The sequence below is a fragment of the Haemorhous mexicanus genome, chromosome 1 (assembly GCF_027477595.1).
Source record: "Haemorhous mexicanus isolate bHaeMex1 chromosome 1, bHaeMex1.pri, whole genome shotgun sequence".
Taxonomy (NCBI): Eukaryota; Metazoa; Chordata; class Aves; order Passeriformes; family Fringillidae; genus Haemorhous; species Haemorhous mexicanus.
In genome coordinates, this window is record NC_082341.1 from 78,947,437 (window position 1) to 78,969,763 (window position 22,327).

The window sequence follows — 22,327 nt, forward strand, 5'->3', positions numbered from 1 at the left end:
GCTTCCACTGATATCATGGCAATATGTTCTTTGCCATGTCTTCCAGAAATGCATGCTTACTGTGGAAGATAAAAGGGGGTATAAACCTTGGTGGACATATGCTTGTATGTGCTCATATGAAGGCTGACTTTCTGATAAACTCTCACAAAAATATATGGAAAGAAACAGGTGCTGTATGTCTTTATCCCGCCATATTATTGTTATTTTTAATACATATAAGAATTCTTTAAATTAAATTCACTCAATTTGTATGTATACTTTCCATGTTCAAATGGGTCTAGAGCTGACCCATTAAATAATGAAAAAGTTTTTGTAGCTACATGTACCAGTCTAGTTATTTAAGGAAAGAGGAAAAAAAAGTTATAGCTTAAAAAAGTACACTTTTGAGAGACTGTAACACTTTCATTTATTTTAACAGTAGATACAGGTAACTGGTTGAAGCTGATAAAATCATAGGAGATTTCTTTCCTGGCTCAGATCTCTTTTATGCCTTACTTAGCTACAGCAGTGTTTATGTTAGCACTCAGGTTGCAATTTTTCAGAACACAAACATTTGACAATCACTGTAACCACAGAAAGTTTGCTATACAGATCAAGTTTAGCTTCGTACCAGAGATCTGAGAGATTCCCTTTGTAAAAGTGATTACTGATCATACTTGATAAATGTTACAGACTTACTGAAAATCATAAAGAGAGAAAGATCTAGGCATTGATCTCTACTTTAACGGATTCCTAACTTTATGTAGTGTGTCTAATTCTGTTCCAGTGGTGGAATAAGTCAGTCTGTAATGCTGGACATCCAGATAAAGCTGCAGAGAATCAGAATTGGGTAACCTGCTGGCAAGTAGGTGACAAAGGCTAAAAGTGCATCTAAGACTCAGTGTTGTAGCTTCTTTCCTTACAATATATGTGACACAGCTGACATGAAATGGAAAGTTTCAGTTGTTAGATCTATAAAAATACCCACAAAGCATGACCAAGATAAAAGGCACAGAGTGGAAGGTCATAGTTTCTTCTCAAATGGATGGTTCCTTAACTATAGGTGGTTTAGCAACTAAAACTTATGAAAAAAAAATTAATTTTTTTAATCTTGCTTTTTTTTTTTCCTCCATGGGAGATTTTTTGTTGTTATAGCTTTAAAAAGAAAGGCTTTTCTTTTTCCTTTTCTATTATCCCAAATCCTGAAGTCGCTGATTATTGTTGTAGGACAACCTTGTCTAACAAAGTCACATCTGAAGAGGTGAAACAATGCTTAAAGGAATGCCAAAGAGTGAGAAATGTCAAGATGTCGAGCATGTCTTCTAGATAGGTTAGAAGCTATTTTCAAGAGTACATATTGAAAGGGAAAGAAATTAAGTTTGTTGGGCCTAAGTCCAAAATACAGTTTGGCTGTGAAAACTAGCAGTGCTTCTACAGTGGCAGGGGTTTGTCTGAGAAAAACAACCAGTGATGTAAGAAGAGCCTAAAGCAAGTCAGCTGAAGTTCAGATTTAACGTTGTCATAAAGAGGTTAAGCATTTTTTCTTTTACAAGTACAATGTTTATAATTAGATTTATTGTTGCTGGTTTGTTGGTTTCATTGTGTTTTGGTTTTATTTGAAAAAGTAAAACCAAAAAAGAAGAAACTGGATTTGTTGAGTGTGTTGTCCTGGTCCAGGATTGCAGATTACCACAAGAAGGGATCTCTCTAGAGCTTTCAAAAATGAAAAAATTCATGCAGACTTCTTTCAGGACTTGTATAAAAACTTTACCAGGAGAATAAAGTCTTGCAGTGATTGTTAAGAGTCTACCTAAATTTGTGCAAAACATGCAACAACTTGTGTGAGTAGTCAGGACATAGGAAGAGGTTTTTACTTTTCTGTAGAATCTTTGAATGTTTAAACAACTATCCACTTCCATTGTCTTAATTTTTGGTCAAAGTGGTCAAGAAAAAGGAATGTGACTCACTACATTAGAACATAGGTTGTCTTGGGTACACTTCACTTGTTTTGTGATACAGGATATTTTGAAGAAAAAAAAAGGCTTGATTAAGGTTAGCACTGAAGGAAATTCAAACTACCCAAATTCTTGAAACTGAATCCTGTTTAAGGAGCAAAAAAAAGAGAATTATGTCTCAAAATCTGAAAGTAACTAATAATCTATAAATTTTTTCTTGGTTAGGTCATTAATACAGTATGCATTAGACTGTGTCAGTAAGAGCAGCAAAATAATCAAAAAAGAGAAAGGGAGAAAAATGAACCTTGTTGTATTCTCTCACTGCTGCATAAAAGAAATTTAATACATGGAAGAATATTTTTCATAGTATTTTAAAATCAGTAATTATTTCAGGGTTTGGCTGCAGTATATTTCTGATTTTTTTTTGTTGTATCATAAATACCCTATGTCAGAGGGAATAAAATTTTGGTATGACATTGTAGTATTTTAGTTACAGTCTTAGAATCAGCCTTAGGACTTGCTATGCAAGGCCTTTCCAGGGCAAATACAAATGAACGATTTGCTTTCTCGTGACTCTGTGAAGAACTTATTGTGCTTAACAAAAGTAAAACCACAAAACAATCACCCAAATAACTCCTAATGATGTTTTTAAAAAAGTAATTAATGTATTATACTAATGATAAATGATATGATTACACATTGGACTATTACAAGGATAATTCTTCATTTAAATATCTCTTCCTTTATTGTGCTGGTTAATCAGACCATTGTGCTGTTTGAAACGTGCTAGAAAAAAATCTAGAACTAGGAGATTTAGCCCAATCATTTGACTATTTTTTTTCAAAAGTCTTCAAACTATATTTTTGAGTAACTAGCACCCACCACTGTTAAAAAAAAAAAAAATTGAACCTTTCTCATTAGGATAGTAAAGAAGGATAATTTAATACTAAATGTGTTAGATACATCTAAATAAGGGACTGCACCTTTTATGAGAGAATGCAACATTTTGTTTTTCAAATCAGAGGTGCATTTTACGTCACAGATCTATTGTCAGCAGATCTTAAAGTATGGGTTAATAAAGACTGACTATGAATTATGTTGGCCGTGGACATTCTTGCAGATTTTTTTATTTTGTATAGATAGTTTCCATTGCATGAAAGGAAGGGTAAAACTGATGGAGATATATATTTCAGATAAGCCTATGGTACAGGAGGCAAACTCCTAGCTTAACACTCAGGTGTTAGTGCCACGCAGCTGTGATGCAATTCAGTAGCATATGTCAATGCTTCTGTAATCTTGTGTGGTGTTTACTCATTGTATGGATTTACTCCATCATGTAAATGAACAGAATATTGAAAGAAAGGCAGTCAGCATTTATGTAATGAAGTTAATCAGAGGTTTGATACATACTACTGTGAATTGTGATGATTTATGCTGTTTTTTACCTCTCTACTTGAATGTAGGTAATAAATACAGTTCTTTTGAATTACATGCTGTACAGCCAAAGACAAACATTTCAAAAGTGCATCTTGCTCTCATTTTCTGTGAGAAAAACATATTATATTCTGACGTGATTTACTAGTTGACATTTGGAAAGGATGTCTGTCTGAATTCAATTTGTTGCCTTAACCAATTCTGTGGTTTGTTAATACATTCTTACCTAACTTGTAGAACACATTAACGGTTTCACAATTGACTGTGTCTTCTCAAAAGTACAATGATGTGCTCACATATCAGACACCTGCATTTTATTTCTTTCTTTTTAAGTTGAAAACAGTATGTTTTTGAGTTTAGATTAACACTAAGATAAAAATAATGTGTATTTTAGTGTACAAACTAAGATTAGATTTGTACCAATTTTGCTTTAAGGCCAGTTTGTGCAAAATGATGCAGTCTATACCAAATGTTCAAAGTCATCTCTTAATCACTCTAATTAATCACTCTACCTTTGTTTACATGTTTTGGGTTTTGAAGCACATTTTATTATGACTTAAAGCTTTTAATTTTTTTAATACAATTTACATTCTTCTCATTCCCCAATTATCTTATATATTGTCAGCAAGGTCTTTTACTTGCTACTGATTAGGATGGCATGCACATATAAAATAGATTTTCTCAGCCCCATTGATTGCTGGTGCTGAAGAACAATCTAGTCTGTGTATATGGGATATATTTTCCATATATATAAAAGCATATCTTTTTTTGGTAAATACCATATGGAAAGGTGTCAACACCTCATGTCATCCTTTATCTGTTTTTGTTACAAAATGATGTCTGAGATGTAGTGTTTGTGTACACATAAAAAGACAGAAAATAAGTACATAACTTGCACTACACTGATAGTTCAGCAAGTGGCCTTTTAGCAAGTGTGGGTAGAAGTGGTAACCTAAGTAAGTTGTCTGTTTTACTTAATTCTCTTTCCCCACCAAAGAGGAAAACTTGCTCATGTTTGAAGTGGCTTTATAATAAAACTGCATAAACAGACAACTTTAATTATATATTCACATGATTGAAAGTGTAGTTAGGGCAATTATGTGGATTTTTTTATCCCCCCTGTCTAGTAAAACTGTAATTTAAAAACAATGGGTATGTTCATGATCAGAGATGTCTGAGATGATTAGATTTATCCAGTTCAAGAGTAAAACATTTGTATAGAATCTTGAATCATCTTCTGAATCTCTTGTCTCTTTTGATTGGTTTGAAAAAAAGAGTGTTAAATGTCAATGACTGCATGGAATTTCATATATGGAAATTTCAATGTGCATGTATACAAATGAGATATATTTATGCTAAAAAAAGTTTGTTTAGTCACAAAAGATCACAGACATATCTAGCCACAATTCTCAACATCTTCACTGTTCACCCACTTTATTTAAATATTGTTCTCTTTTGTTTTATCACTTACCGCTGACACCATATATCAGATTTTATAGTCACGTAATCAAAATGAAATCTAGGTATTCCTCTAGAAAAGTAGGAGTAGAACTGCAAATGTGGGCCTGAAATCTAGGGGATCAAATGGGGAGAATTTTACATCAAGCTCTCAAATGTACAGATTCTTTGGGGCTCTAGGCTCTATTTTACGTCAGGAATGTTTTTTGTCTGAAGAGTCAGGTTTATCAGAATGATTATTCCTGTTCTGTTAGGCTGGGGTAGGATACATTAGTCTTGGTGCAATTGCTCTGTAATGTCTAACAGCCCAATTATACCAAAGGCACAATCTAATTGATTGTCTGGAGCTCACAGTAAGGAGCTGTTGTTGATGCTTTATCTGTGGTACAGTTAAGTATTGTGCAGAAGTATACTTCTAAATCTTGTCTGCGTGGCTTGACAAACTTCTGGCATGTGCCAACCAAGCTTAGAGCAACCTCACCTGGATTCTGATAATACTGATGAAATTTTTAAGACTTTTTTTCTTTCACTATACTGCATGCTCATAATCATTGGATCATTATTGCTTAGAGATTTATAGAGATGTTCTTAAAAAAAAAGAAAACACAGTGTAAAAACATTGGCACACTTTTGCCTCTATACATGCACAGACAGATGGTAAACTGGCCAATTTTTTTTTTTTTTTAATATTTCACCTTATGGCCATTAAGATCTTCTTTTATACATTGTTTGCACTATGATACCAACGACAGGCCCTTGTTAGTACAATGCAAGGAGAGGGGTGATGTACTGATGAAACTAAAATTAAAAAGCCTCTGTTTGCTGTGTCTCATAGTTCTTTAGACCATTTGTTATTTAAATATAATCCTTAGTGTGGTGTTGTGTGAGTGGGTGCCTGGAAATACCTTGGATAGAAGACCTTTTAAATTTAGGGAGTCAAAGAATCATGTGGGTTAGAAAGGACCTCTTGAGATCATCCAGTCTGCTCCCCCAGCTCAACCGTGGTCAGCTACAGCATCTTGCCCAGAGCATGTCCAGTTGGATAGTGAATATTTCCACAGAAGAAGATTTTTGACCTCACTGCACAGCCTGCCTAACTGCACTGAACATGTGTTTTCTCATGTTCATTTGGAATTTCCTGGTTTTAAGTTTGTGCCTGTTGCCCCTTGCCCTGTCACCAGGCAGCACTCAGAATAGTGTTTCCCTCTTATTCATTCTTTTCCTTCAGATATTTATACTCCTTGGTAAGATCCAATCTGAGCATTTTCTTCTCTAATCTGACCTGTTCTGGTTCTCTCATCTTTTTCTTGTAGGAGAGATGCTCGGTCCCTTCATCATCTTCTTGGTCATTTGTTGAACTCTCTCCAATATGTCCATGTCTCTCTTGTATTGGGGAGCCCAGAACTGGACCCAGAAGTCCAGGTGTGGTCACTCCAGTGTTCTATAGAGAGAAAGGAGCATCTCATTCAACATTTCTGGCAACACAATGACATAGTTTTAATAGGGATGTGATATTAAAGGATTTTTGCCTTTCCTTTTGCAGAGCCCCTTTCAATATTACCAAGCTGGAAATGTCTGCCCACAGATGTCACCATGTTTTCAAAGTCAAGAGAAATCAATAGTTAGTAATTTGAACTCACTCAATCAGTTAAATTTTTCATGCTGTGGAGTCCATAACTCAGTAAATATGTTTTAATGGAGCCAAGAAAGAAGATAATTTCTTTTATAAAGCTGTGAAAGACACTACTTAGAATTAATTCATACAAAATTCTTAACAAAATTTTGCAGTCTAAGTAAGATTATAGGTAATTTAATCCCACACCCTCCTAGTACTGAGACTAATGAATGGCTTTTAATGTCAATATTCATAAACAGCCACATTACTGCTAATAAGAACTCTGAAACTTTCCAACATATCCTTTGTTAAATGACTAACAGAAAGCCATAGTGGCTTCTTGATAATTTAATTTCTGTGTGCCACATTGCATCATTTGCTAGTTTTCCTTTTGCTAGGAAGACAAAATGCAATTGAAAACTTTAAATTCCATTCATTTCCTCTCTCTAATGCTTTCATTTGGACTTGATATTATTGTCATAATTACAACACAGTGATAAAATGAATCAAAACTCCAATTTTTCTAAGTTTGAAAGAAAATTTATGAGTGAGACCAAATCACCTGCATAGTTGGTGTGGAAAACAAATGTTTCTCAATGGAATCAGGATTAACAAAACATTGAATGTATTTCTCAGCATGATGCCTTAGGGTGCCACTCTTAGCATGGCAGTAAAATGAAAATTTCAGTGAAAGGAAAGGAACAGGCTACCTTTTACTGATCTAGGGATAGATATGTCTCTGGAAGGGTTGGCCTTGGTCAGAAAGATGTAGCAGAATTCTGTAATATGTGAATGGGAGAATTAGCTGAGAAGATTGTGGAAATTTTTTTTTTTTTTATTTAATTGAAAATATTTCTTCACTGTATTGCCTCTGGTCACAGATGGTATGTATATAATTTCTTAGAGAAAGGCTTAAAAGGTCAAAATGTGATTTTTCTTGGAAAAAACCTTCAAGATCATTGACTCAAATCATTACCCTGACACTGCCAAGCCATCTCCCTGAATGTCACATCTATGGGTCAGTTTAATACCTCCAGGGATGATGACTCCACCACTTCCCTGGGCAGCCTGTTACAATGTCTGACTACCCTTTCAGTGAACTTCTTCCCACTATCCAGCCTAAACCACCCTGGTGCACCCTGAGCCCATTTCCTCTTGACCTGTTGTTGGTTACCTTCAGAAAGAGACTGGTGAGTTATGAAAAGACACTGAGGATGTATTGAATGATATCCAGAATCTATATTAATATTTTGAACTGTGCTACTTCTGATGAGCAGATCTTAATGAAAACACTTAATTTTCCACCTTTTCAAAGTTGCTATTCTCCATTTGCTGTGTCCCCTATGCTTGGGAAAAGGGTTTTGTCTTGTGTCCTGTGAGTCATCAGATCTAGGAAGGAAGCGATTTGCAGATTTTTCATATTAAATATCCTGCTATTTGTCATACAGACTGGAGTTTGGTTTTGTTGCATTTTTTGTTGGTGTTTTTTGTTTGTTTGTTTGTTTTGCCTGAAAAGCTTGTGATTGTGACAAATGCTGCTACATGAAAAGAGTTGCACCACAGGCTCTCTGGCAGAAAAAGTTTGCAAATTATGTCAGTTTTTGGAGGTGGAAAATTAAAGTGTAAGCTTAAAAATCATTTACAAGAACATCCAATTTATTAACTTAGCTCTGCTGTGGTTGCTATTTCTGCAAATTTCTTCTCTATGACCCTATGTAGTGTTTATTTCAAAGAATATTTTCTCACTTAGAGTAGATAGAAAATATTGTTGAAATAGCATTTCGGAGAGAAGTTTAATGCTTTTTCCAGACACTAGTTAAAGTCAGTGTTCCTCACCCCTACAGAATCTTGGGATTTAACATATCTTTGTATTGAGAAATTTTGAAGGCTAGGCATATCCTGGCACCCTTTAAAATCCTATTTTCTTTTATAACACTGTTTTTCCTTTTCCACAGCTCATAAACAGGTTATTAGACTAAAGTTGTGTGTGTAAATCTGTATTGGGGTTATGCACCTGAGCTGTTGGACTAACCATACAGCATGGATTGCCTTCTTTTTCTTACTGTCTTGATGCTATCTTCTGTTAGCATCTTCTTCAAGTCACTCAGCTGTACATCTTTTTACAGACTTGATTTATGAGGAGCACCTTACATACTTAACCCTCTTTATTTCTTAATAAATTTTAAATTATTCCATTTATACTTTTATGATTTCTTTCTTAGAGAGAAAAAAAAAGGTGCTGTCAGTAATACGGTGTCCCATATATACAATATGTCTATACATTACTCCAAGAAACAGGAAAATTATAATCCCCTTGTACTATGCTCTTACCTTTTGTCCTGGATATTAAAGAAGAACAGAGTCTGTCTTAGTGCACTTGGATGAAATTTTGTGAATCCTCACTGTGAAAGAGAGCCAACGTTATTCAACCAATTAAATTGCCTGGAACAGAGAAACTTCTACTATCTAGTGGGTAATTATAACTTGAGACAGTGTGTACTGATTGCTCAAATAACTGTATAAAATTTATGAGGTTCGTACTGGCTAATGAACAAAGTGAGGCAGATAGTATTATCATTTATTTGACGATTTTGCAGTATTGAAATACATTTTCAGATGATGTTTCTTCTACCAGCAGAACTTGTTTCTTGGCAAGGACCTGAATATATATTTCCTAGTTAATCCCACTTCCAAATGTCACTTACTAGAAGCAGCTTGTGCATAATAAAGATCATAATTAGGTCCTTTACTGGATAGGGAACAGACTGCTTTAGGTACCAGACATCCTTGGTGCTCATTGAGTATTGCAGCTCTTAGCAATACTCTGATTATTTTGCAGTTGTAATGATCAGACAGTAGTTAGTTGTACACAGGAGGGTGTTTTATCAGTAAAAGGAACGCATCCAAAAGACCTAACCTTAATTTGGATTCAGCCAATGTGGCTGCATGCTCCATACATTTGATTGATACCTGAGTTGAGATAATTTAATAAAATTGGATTCCTTTTATGGATTTTATTTTGACCTTCTCCTGTAAGGAGGGGAACCACATACAATGACACTCAGATGCAATCTGTGTTTTAGTTAAAATTACTTTTTATTGGCATATGGAGATGATTCCTAACAGACATGGAGAAGTCTCAAGTAATAAAACCATTGCTAACACACATAATCTAATTCAGGTATGGTCTAACACCTAATCTAATAATATATAGTCTGTATGTATATCTGTTTTCCTGCCCTCCTCCACTGCTAACAACTTTTTAAACCATTGGCCAGTTCTTGCCAAGTTTCACAGATGGCTAGAAGGCTCAGAGATGTAAAATATCCTACCAATTTTACAAAAATAAGTACTAGTTCTGAGAGAAAAGATTGCTGTGTGATAACACCTTCTACTAAATATCTCACAATCAGGAAAAAACTTGAGTTATTTTGATTTAGCTATATATTATGATATAGCTATGTAGTTCTGATCTTTCCAGGGCTGCTGTGAAAAAAGGTGTTAATTGCATCACAAAGGGACAGTCTTCAAAGTTAAGATGGTTGGCAGTTAAAAAGGACTTCAAATAATGCATTTTTGCTATTCCTGTAAAAGTATGATTTTATATATATCTTCCATTGCTTGGGGGGGGGTTGGTTTTTGGGTTTTTTTTTGGGGGCGGTTGGGGTTTTTTTGTCTTTTTCTTCTTCTTCTTCTTCTTCTTCTTCTTGTCATTTTTAATTTACCAGTGAAAAATTGTGAAAGTAATTTTCTTTCTTATTCCTCCCTGGACTAGAAGCCATTCAATGTTATGCCAGAGTGCTTCCACAAAATGGTAAAGTTGTTCCTCAATTATGCAAGTACATGTGGAAGGAGATTTTGTTGTTTCCTTTACTGGACTTTTTTGAAACTTCTGGAGTATTATTGTGATTATTTTCTTCTTTTACAGTATGTTTTTGCATTACAAGTAGCTGAAAAGCTATGAAGCAACTTTAAGAATTGTAATTTGAATTAATTAGAATTTATCATTCAGAAGCTGAAGTAAAAAATAATTCTGAATGGAATATTGATAACTAAAATCAAATTCTAGATATGGAAAGTGTTTAGAACCTTCTGATATGAGAACACGGTAAGAAAATGTGCTTTAAATACAGAAAACAAAACTCAAAATTCAGCAAAAGTAGAAATGCTTTAACCTTTGACATCAGCTGAAGGGAGTGAATGTGGTCATAACAGAAGGAATCTGCCAGAAATGTGAGAATTTATGGACTGTGGAAATAAAACTTTTAATATCCTATGGAAAATGTTAGGGAAACATTTTTTACTTCACGTGAAACACAATTTTGCAGTCAAATACCTATTTAAACATATTATTTACAGAGTCATTTCTTTAATTTTTTTTCTTAGATACAAACAAAAGGTTCTGTTCAATATTCAATACAATTAATTATAAATATTCTGTGTTAATATGGACAAGAGTTACTTAACAATGTCTTGAGAGCATGCATAACATAGCACTATCAGCTAAACATACCAGTGGAAAACTTTATGTGATAGTCACTTCTTAAAGACCAAATGTAGATAGCCCAGAAGTTACAGATAGCTTAATTTAAATAGTAGTTTTTTCAACAATTCACTGATAGGTTATGCTTAAGCAGAAGATGGGACACTCTCCACACTATGGTTCACAGACTGACTGACAAGTAAAGAAAGACTTAGGTACCAGAATCAAACTCTGAAAGTCTTATTTTGTATAGAGAATGAAAAATTAATAAATTTTACATAAGGTTGTGTAGGGAGTGGATATATTTTTATTTTAATGCCTGGACACAAATATTTATGAAAATAGCAGAAAATCAGACTCCAAGAGCTGGAATTTTGTCCTATAAAAGACATTGACTTATGATTATTTCAGCATATAAATATTTGCAAAGCATTAATCTGAATTTGTACTTGTAGCAAAGAGTATCAGACATTGAAACCATTCCAAGCCCTGAAATTCAAATTCGATTAATAAACTGTTTTTTTTTTTTTGAAAACATGTCTTAGGGACTCACTTAATTTTGACATTCCTAAAACCATCTTCCACCACTACTTTCTTATATGTGAGTTTTCCAACATTACCACCACTATTTATTTATTTATTTATTTATTTATTTATTTATTTATCATCCTAATTACAGTCAGAGTTTGAAACTTTCTTGTTTAATGTAGACTTTCATGGTTACTCATTATTTTGTACTTAAATTATATAACCAGGAAACATTCTTTAACAAAATTTTGAATTTTTCTTTGAAGGGCCAGTTGGTGTTGATTCTGTTGTAACTAGTTTCAATAAGCCAGCACTTTATCTAAGCCAGAAGGTGAGCGTGATGCTTATTTAGTATGTAAATACCTGATATTTTCCATTTTCATTTTCACTGTACTTGATACCAACTACTTCTTTCTTTGGTCATAAGTAGTCCAGTTTTGAGGGAGCAGAAACTTTGAATGTCCTTGTGATCATATATTTTATTTCTCTGTTTTGGGAATTGTTTTTCATTAGAATGTTAGAATATTTTTCATTAGAATCTCCAACTAGACTTTTTTATAATGATATCACTTCCATCATTTCAATCTGAATTGAAATAGAACATCCGCCTGCTTTCTTTTCTAATCCTGAATTTTATGTTTTGGTAAATACACAAAAAAAATTGGTAAAGCATTTTAAAATCTGAGAATATTGCTTTAACAGCAATTGTTGAACTATCCATTCTAATCAAATGTATCAGCACTGGTTATTCAGGAGGTTTACATAAATAAATAAGATGTTTTACCACATGAAAATATCTTGCTTTCTACTCATGTGAAATAGCACCCTTTTCAAAAGTAGCCAGTAAAACCTGTGTCTGGAAAAAAGGAACCTAAAGTCTTAAGAGCACAAAATTTTATCAACCACACGAGGCATTTTAGGAAAGGAAGTATAAGGTTTTAAAATCATTATATTTCACAGAATCAGGAAATATCTTGAGTTGGAAGAGACTGCTAAGTCCAGCTCCTGACTCAAAACAGAAAGTATTCCTGGCAGCCTAAAACTTAAACTACACACCTTTAGGGTTTGACCAACTCTTTCTTTAATACTTACAGGTCTGGGGCCATGATTAGTTCCCCTGGGGACTTTGTTCCAGTGCTCTACCACCATCTCAGTAAAGAACTTTTTCCTGATATCCAGTCTGAACATTCCATGATGTAGCTTTAAGCCATTCCCTCACACTGGGTCACCAGACAACAGAGAAGAGATAGATCACCAAGTCCCTCTCTATTCTCCCTCACAGCAGGGGGATGAGGCATCCCTCAGTCTTCTCTAAGGAGAGTACACCTAGTCCCTAAAGTCATACCTTCTAGGCCTTTCACCAACTTTGTTGCCCTCCTTTGAACAAATTCTGTTTTTTTTTATCCTTTTGATATTGTAGAGCCCTGAACTGCACACAGTGATGAAGTGAGGTCATGCCAGTGCAGACTAGAGCACAACAATGCTCTCTTTCAGCTGGTCAGCTCTACCATGCTTAATGCTCCCCAGGACAGAGGTGATCTTTTTGGCCATCAGTGACATTGTTGACCAGTCAGTCTTTCCACACCCCTTGTACAAATACTTTTCATGCAGAGTATCTTTGCTTTTTCCCCAGAACATAAACAGTGAAAACCCTCAGCTTTTTCTGTGAGATAAATAGTTGGATAAAGACACTATAGTTCATTTTTATTTTTTGCCTATTGCCTATTAGTGCTACCCCTTATGCAGCAAGAGCTTACTGCAGTGTACAAAATGGAACAGCCTCAGTGATTGGGATCATCTGCTATAGAGAGAACAATCAGTTTAATGCACAAAGCATTGGACAGAATATATTTTCCATCAGGCTTACCTTAGGAACTTGGCTTTTCATGAGCTTGTTTGTTCAGCAGATCTCTGTATTCTTCCATATTTTTCTTCTTGCTGTAGATGTAGCAACAGCAATATCTTCAAATTAATTTTTAAGTCTTTCATTACGACTTTGATTTACATATACTGAGGTAGTGGCTGTGTAACTCTATTGCTGGCTGTACAGTTATAGATTTTTCTGGTTGTGCTTTTGGCTCCTAAAGAGTTGATTTACATTAAATAGCTTTGACAAACATGGTACACGTGTTTGGAGAATATAAAATAAACATAATTTTTGGTAGTAGGTACATTTAAAGCGAAAGCACCCATCTGTCTCAGTAGGGTCTGACTGACTTACTGAGCTTTTACCAGAATGCTCATTATCACTCTGCTGATGTGTTCAACAGATGCATTTAAGGCTTTTGAAAATTATTTGGGGGTAGTAGACTTTCCATGTTTTCAATCTTCATATTCTGTCTCAGGAAAGAACATGGGCTAATGTAAATTATGTTTTTGGTTTGGTTTGTAAGGGCCCCTGAAACAATTTGTTGTGACTGTGCTTTTCATAATTATTTAAGTATATATTTATAAACGAAACAGCATTATGGCTGTTAGGGATTCTTGTGCATGTGTGATATCCCAATCTTTCAGAATGACATCCAGCTATCATTAACCAAAATATACTTGCACTTGAAATACTTTCTGGATCCTACAGTGGTGAGCTTAATGCCTCACAAAGTTTAATCTCCTGTCGTTGAGACTATTGACAAGGTTACCCTGCAAATTTGCAATGGACTGCAAGGTGTTACAGGAAAGGAGTTTAAAGTTTTTCCCTTGCTCAAAAAATTATTTGTGTATCTGCAGCCACCATAGGTCTTATGAGACTCTTCCTTGTTCTTTGGAAAACAATGTAATTTTTGTAAATCTTGGACTGTTTCTTTTTCCTCATCATTTGACAGTATTATATAGCCCCCAGTTTCCTCTCCTTGCCATTGTTAAAGAACTTATGGTTCTACTTGACCAGACTGAGTGGTAGCATTGACTCCTTTTCAGGAGGCGAGAAATGGATGTTGGATTTGTACTTGCACAATATGTTAAAGATAGATTAGTGAGAGCCACTGTGAAGTCTTAATGGGTAAGTAAAAGGGGATAAATAGAAACTTCTGATTTAGCAAGTGGGTATGATCAGAGGATATGTGTGAGTATAAGTCTTGCTGGATATTTCTTTCCAGGACTCAACAATAATTAGTATTCAGACGAAAAAGTTTAAGAATAGTCCTGGATATGCTGGGTTTTTTGTCCAGCATAACTAAATGGATATATTGAAAGAAGGAAATAGGCAAATTCTATGTCAGCCAGAAGTTGTCACCACACAAAAACAAATAGCTTGCAGAATGATTCTGATTTATGACCCTTTTTCTTATTAAGAAGAAAAACCAAAGAAGCAAGCAATCAGAAAGGACTATGTAATAAGTGTGCCAGTTAATTTTCATAGCAACCAATAAAAACAAGTGTTTACCTGCAGTATGTCTTAGGTAATTGCAACTCCTGAGTTTAACTTGTAAGGTCAAATTCAATATTTTTCATTTAGTAAAAAAAAAAGAAAGTTAAGAGAAATCCTCTTATCTTCAATACTTACTATGAACATGGTTTTGTATAAAATGCCCCATATAAAAAATGTATTTTTTGTGTTTCAAAACAGATTCATTTCCTGAGTACTCCTTGTAATACTATCAGATTTGTAGAAAGAGAAAATTATTCCTACTTCTATGAGTTATTGTCCTTGATTCTGCAGGTGAGAGAAAATAAGATTCTAGAGAGAGGTCATGGTGCTAGTTCTGTATTACATAAAATGTAATAGAAACAAACATATTAAAATGAGGAGAAATAAGGCCAATGAGTGTTTCAGCTACATTTTTGAAATCATCAACTACTCTGCCTTTACTTGTAACACTTTAACCAAATTTTGAAAAGCCCCTGTCATCAATTTACTACTGTTCTTCTACTGAACGACAGGGTAGCCAAGCTAACACTAAGTAAAAAATGTAGTCTACATGGTTTATCTTGTAGTGACAATGGAAACTTTTAAGGGAAGGATAGATATCAACAAGGGGATATTCTTTTATGTGGATTTTTTTTTCAATGTTATATATCACATCTTTTCATGAATATGAGGGGCTAAGTCGTAGTTATCACTTCCTCAACATTCTCTCAGGCTTTTATAAAGACTTCTCGGCCACAACGTCTGCAGAAAGTAGCCAACATATCATGTGCTCCAAAATTACCAGAGGCTTACTTGCTTCATTTTTTTTTTTGTTTGGTTTGGTTTGGTTTGTTGTTGCTGTTGTTGTTGTTTTGTTGTTTTTCTTTTGGTTCCATTGGTTTTAAACACGTTTTTAGTATATTTCTAAAGTCTTATGCTATCTCTGAGTCTTTTCTCAAGTTTAAACAAAGTTAAAGTTTGGGCTATGCATTTAGTACTGTAAGCAAACTTCTCATTTTGCAACTCAATTTTATCCATAGCTGAGTTGATTATTTACTATGACTGTTCTAGGAAGTGCATGGTTCTGTGCAGGTATGTTTCCTTCCAAAGCAAAATGGGAGAGCAGAAACAGGCATAATGCCTTTATAAAATTTTTATTTGAGAAAATGTAAATAATATCCCAGCAGTAAAATTGATCTGCCTCCTCAATAAACATATTAGATAATCTGTTCTATTTTGGAGAGTGGAATTTTTTTCTGCAATTAACTGAGCATTTTGTACAAATGTCTTGTTCTTTTCTGCATCCTATGCATGAAATAACTCACGGTGACACTGACACGCTTTATCTTCAGAACCATCACAGAATATTGTAGCTCCATTCCTACAACATTGTGAAAGTTGATGCATTCATTTAAGCAAAGCTAGAGCTGTACCTTCTGCCAGATCACACATTTCACAATGTCAGCCAAGAAGATAATTTAGTAGGATGATTTTTGCATACTAAGAATCAGTCTGAGAACATTTGCACTCCTTTAAGTATTCAATTTATGCCTTGTCACTAATCATGAAGATAGAAATCAGATACCTTAAGCTCTGGGCACTTATCCAGCTGGGCCATTTATTCTGGAACATGGAGCACTGTGGGGTTGTGAAAGGGTCCTCTGTCACTATCAAAATCCCAAGCTGTAGTAGAGGGGCCTAACATAAGTGACTCAATGGAGTCACTTATAGAAAAAGCAGGTGTTTTCCTGTAACCTGACAGAAAACTACAGCTGCATTATTTTCATATGGAAGCCAATTTTCTCTCTTATCAGAACATCAATATAATTAGAACATTTCTTATAAGGTTACACCCTAGCTCTCAATAGGAAAAATATTTGAAAATAATTTCTTTTTCTAAGTTTATATATGTCCGTAAAATATTTACTTCAAATACAAACAACAAAGTAGGTAGATAGTATTTTTTTTCTTTGATTATTCATCTCCTAATAATAGAGTTTTGTTTTGCCGATTAGCTATTTCTACAATGGAGTACATGTTTCCCACCTTTTATTATTTTATTGCCTTTTTCTCTGCCTTCCAATGGTCTAACAGAACACAACTATTTATTTTGAAAATTATTGCACTTTTTTGTGCATTACTGAATAAATAAATATAACCTTACTGCTAGTCTGTGACAGAAGAGCTACTTGGTATTATAAGACCTCAATGAGGAAGGGCTTTCCAAGCATAAGTGATTTGAAATATACAGAATTAGATATTTTTTGTTGTTATTTAAAGTTTCTGATTTTTCTTTTTATTATCAATTGTCAAATCCATACTCTGAGTTTTCATGTCTGGTACTAGAACCATCAGATTTTTTAATTTTTTTTTCTGTTTTTGATGGTCAAAAAGGGAAAATATTGTAGAACAAAACGAAAACTGGAAAATGTAGCTTCTAGTCTTTTAAATAATCCAATGACTGATTTTTTGCTTAAAAATATAATTTCAAATATTTTTGAAAAAAAAAATTAAATTAAGAAGGTTACATTCTAATGTAGATATATACAACAGCAATTTTATACAGAATTCAAGCATTCCACAACAAAAAACATTCTCACCTGATTCAGCTGGTGGCTATGTGAGTGGAAAACAGAAAGACCTGGGACCCATTGTGACCTGGGACCCATTCTCTGTAATAATTTTCTTTTGAAGGTGGTGGGATTTACTTTTATACTTGGCAAAATACAGTGTTCTGATAAAGAATTTACTTTGGCTATGACCCTTCATGGTTATTTAAGCTGTTGCTCATCAATATCTTAAATTATAGAATGAAACAACATTTATTTAATTACTAATAAAAAACCTTAAAATTACAAGCTTATTTAAAAACTATGAAGGTTCATGATATTCCATGCAAATTCTTAGTATTAAAAAAAAAAAATAAAAAAAAATCTGGAATTCAGGCCAAATGAAGAGAAAACTAAAATCCCTTAACTTTACAGTTTCACAGGCATGGAAGCAAAATTTTTTTCAACCTCCACCTAATACTAAAATATTTCTTTTAATATTAGAGAATATTACAGGGATCAACATGATGGAATGATAAAATTGCTACTGATATAAACATATATATTCCTCACTTTTTTTTTCACTCTTTCTAAAAGACCATATTCTTTAATTTTAGAATAGTGTTAATGTGTTAATGAGAAATAGGGCAATTGAAAGGGTGCATAGAAGTTTAAAATGAAACAGTTTTTTTCTTGGAAGGTGGGTACTTTTTGCTGTTTTATGTAGTAATGCTTTGAGCTTCTCTTCTGGAGAAGCTATAATCCAGATTGAATCAGAAATATTTCAAGGCAGATAAGAGTAAAAGAGAATGTACACTACAATTAAAAAGTAATGAATTATTGCTATATAATGTGTGTGTTAATGTGTGTGTGCAAAAATTCTATACGTGCTGCAGACCTATGTTTTAAGGTACCTTCTTTGCAATTCAAGGAACCACAAGAATAAATATTATAGACTTACATTTGAAGAACATAGGACCATTGAATTGAAATTCTGTCTTCAGCCAAAAGCTGAAATTCCATCTGCTCAGCTTAGTTCTATGCAAGTTCTCTGAGCTCATTATAGTAAGCTTCATTGAACATTTCCTCTTTTTTTTTGAAATCCCTCATCATGTGATAAAGCAGTTGCAGGACCTCTTACAGAAGAAAAGATCTAGGCAGGTTACCTTCTTAGTTAATATGAACATAAATTTGGTTATAGTGGGATTTGAGATTTGCTCCTTTTTATCTGTCAGTCAAGAGTAATCTCCAAAATTCCTGGTACCACAGGACATTCAGCCATGATTCCTGGCATCACAGGAACAGTTTCCTTTAACCTAGAACCCTGAGGAATCATGTAATACTTGGGATTTTCTCAGATTTTACTCTTTTCCTTCCCTCCCATTCCTAACCCCTCCTCAGTCCACCTGGAAGTGTGAGCATGACTGAAAGAGAAAGTGCGGATTTTACCTGAGCAAAATCTCAAAAATAATTCCCTTTATATCCATGAAATGTTTAGGACTTCCCTGACTATTTGCACTATATTTTCCTGAGTTTCACACAACATTTGTTTTAGCCAGTCACTAGTACAAAGTAAGGGGTCCTCCTCATCTGCATGCCTTTTTTTTTTTCCTCCAAGGAATTAAGGATTTTATGAGCCAGGTAACTTATTTTGCTCTGATGTGTATTTCTTCTCCATTTATTAAAAAGCTGTGAGCTATCTTCAGAATTTGTTTGAGGGAGGAAGAAACAAAACTTGCAAGAAACAGGGATGTTAGGTTAATGTTACTTAAGTCAATCATACCAATAAAATGATTACAACGTGACAAGCATTTACTCCTGCTTTTCTCCACCAGCTCATAAAATTCAAATTAATTCATTTTTTTCTCTTTTTATAGCATATTTATTATAATATTCATAGAAAAATTTCTCAAGTTCTTTGGAGTTACAGGCTATATAGAAAAAAGATGAAATAAGATGCTTCCTAAATCATATCAATCACAATGATTGGACATACAAATACCCTGTAAAATAATTGTCCCAAAACAACCTTTTCCCCCTGTATTATAGGCATCAAAACCAAATCTGTCGCCTCGCTCTTCCCCTTGATTAAAGAGATACTTGTCTCTTTTGGCAGCCCCATCACTGGAATTCTATTTACCCTATATTGACTTAATTAACTGTCCAGAGTTTGCAGTTCCATACTGCAACTTTCCAACTCCATCCAAGAAACTATGGAAATTATGGAGATATTCAGGAACTGTCTGAACACAATCCTGGGCCATGTGCTTTAGGATGACCCTGCTTGAGCAGTGAGGTTGGACCAGATGACCACTGTGATACCTTCCAACCTGACCCACTCTCTGATTCTCTGGTATTGAGGCATTAAGAGGCTTATTGATGTTGTGTAGAAATCTGATTCTCACAGACCCTTATTTATTACCATTTTCCATTCTTCTCTCTGCTACTTTTTGCGTGTCTATAGACAAACTGCAATGCATATTTGTAAACAGGGAAAGCTGAAGGATTAGTTGTAGCCTATGTGATTATCTCATTGTATTTTAGATTACATATTTAAAGAAGGAAAAATCAAAAAACCCAAAACCTTCACCACACAAAATCATCAAAGATGTGTTTATAGAATGTGATTTATATTGATCCTTTTGTCATAAGGACAGTGTCAGATACTTACTGATCCTATGCTTGAATTTGTTGATTCCATTTGCATTTTACACATGAGGTGTTTGCTTCAATGGCCGGAGGATAAGAAAGACCTTTTTCTACTGGACCTTGATGTATACGTGTATAAAAGGGGTCCTAATTTTTTAGTTCCCTTAAAATATTAAGTAACAGAAGGAAAAAAAAAACAGGTAAAGTTGTTGTAATAATAATAAACAGTATTTCAAAGGCCATTCAGTTTTTAAGCCAGTGTGAAAACAGCTGGCTTTGTTTTTGTGTTAACAGAGAGAAAAGAACATTGGAAAAGCCTTCCCTGCACTGAAGTAAGAGGTCTGTGCCTCAGTCTGCTCACGCCATGCTGCCTTTGTAGTAATGACTCCCACACCTTCTTAGAAAGGGTCACTGCTGAAGCAGGTTAAGGATCTGTGTTGCTCATTCAGCTTCCTGAAATGACTAACAAAGGTGAGGTTTTAAATGACCTGAGGTGGATCTCAGTGGAAGGAACCCCTTTTGATCCAGGGGTTCTGATTTTAAGACCCAGCTCCCTGAGGAAGCGGGATGAACTCTGTCCTGAACCTTCTGCTGCAAAGAGTGCAGTAGGGTTCACTGTGGATGAAACACACTGCTGCAGTCCCAACTGAACCACTTTATCAGAAGTAACTGGAAAAAGTGCATTTTTAATTCAATTACATATTCCTGTAACTGAGCCCTCCAATTCAAATGCAGAGTGCCCCTATATTTTCTGCTCTATTTGAATGGAAGAAATGGGAGAGAGACTACTGAGAATGATACTCTAAGGTAAAGAAAAGCTATTTATATGCAGGAATATAAATATAGTCTGAAGGCAAAATCTGCATGCAATTGATGTAGAATATATCATGGATACATACAGATGGATAGAAACTTGTGCATATTCTGATATAAATAAGTGGCTTATTAAAAAATGTGCACTTTTTCCTTCTCTTGTGACCTTTTCCCAGCTCTATGTTTTCCACTATTACATGTATGGACAACAAGGAGACAGGTGCTGTTGTACATAGAGAGATTCCAATTTTAGTTTGATTCAGTAGTCTCTGTTCTGTACAGCTAAATGTGAATGACTCTTTCAGCCTATCCAAGTAATTGACATTAATCCAAACAAATAGTTATTTATATCTATGTTTTGTAACTTTGGTGAATTAGTATTACACACACAAGATACTTTGCTTTGTCCAAATAAGCAAAAATACCATGCTGCTTTCCCTCAGCAAGTAGCATCACTTCTGAGAATATTTCTCTAATAACCTCATTTCACAGCAGCTGTCACACAAATTCAAGTCATATATGATGAATGCACACAAGAAAAGCTGCAGAGAGGAGATGGGTTATTTGATGGAGGATATTTTTGTCTTGAACTCATTTTGTGAGTTAGAGTTAATACATGAACAGAATTTTGTGTGCTGTTGTATTTTCGGGTGTTGTCCTGCAATGTTATTGTTTTGCTGTTATGAAGACTTAGATGATAAAGAGATATTATCATGACAAAATAAATATTTATTTCTGTAAAAGGATACAATCTGGGGAAAAACTAAAGTTAAAGCAAAAAAAATTATTTACCTCTTGAAGGAATTGTCTTGTTTTACATATACCTTGTTTCTGGAATTATGACAGCAGCAGATTGTGAAATTTGTCCTTAAAGAAGATTTGAACAATATTGTTCCTAAAATTTCCCTTAATGGTGAGCCTTAAGAACAAGAGAAAATTTTCTTACTCATATGGTTTTGATTATGCCCAAGTCTTTTCTAAGTAGGGAAAACATGATTAGCATTACCCTTTACTTATTGTGGAATATTCAAGTGAGTTTATCAAAGACCTAAAAATAAAACTGCTCTTTTTTTTTTTTTTTTATGCCTTTGTTAATATTTTATAAACCTTTTCAAAATAAAGGAAACCACAAGAAGTGCGTGCTTAGTTGAATGAGAACTTGTATTCCTGTATAGGTACAATAAATTATTAATTTTTATTTCTGTAATTTAGAGTGAATCCAAAGAAGCAAACACACAGAAGGCTAAGCCTACATAATTTGACCTCTCTGCATGGTTGCTGCACTTTGCATCTCACATTTGATAAACTTCCTTATTATTTGAAAAAGGCAATGTATTTCATCAAGTAATGTATATGTGAGATAATTTATTTTCTTCTGTGAGCTTGTTATTGTACACTGCTTTCTATTGAACATTTCAAGTCATGCAAGTTATGTTAATTGTAAATAGGACAATCTGTGGACTCAAAAGTGAGGTGATTTTCTTATGGCTATGTCTTTAGCAGATACGGTAAAAAAGT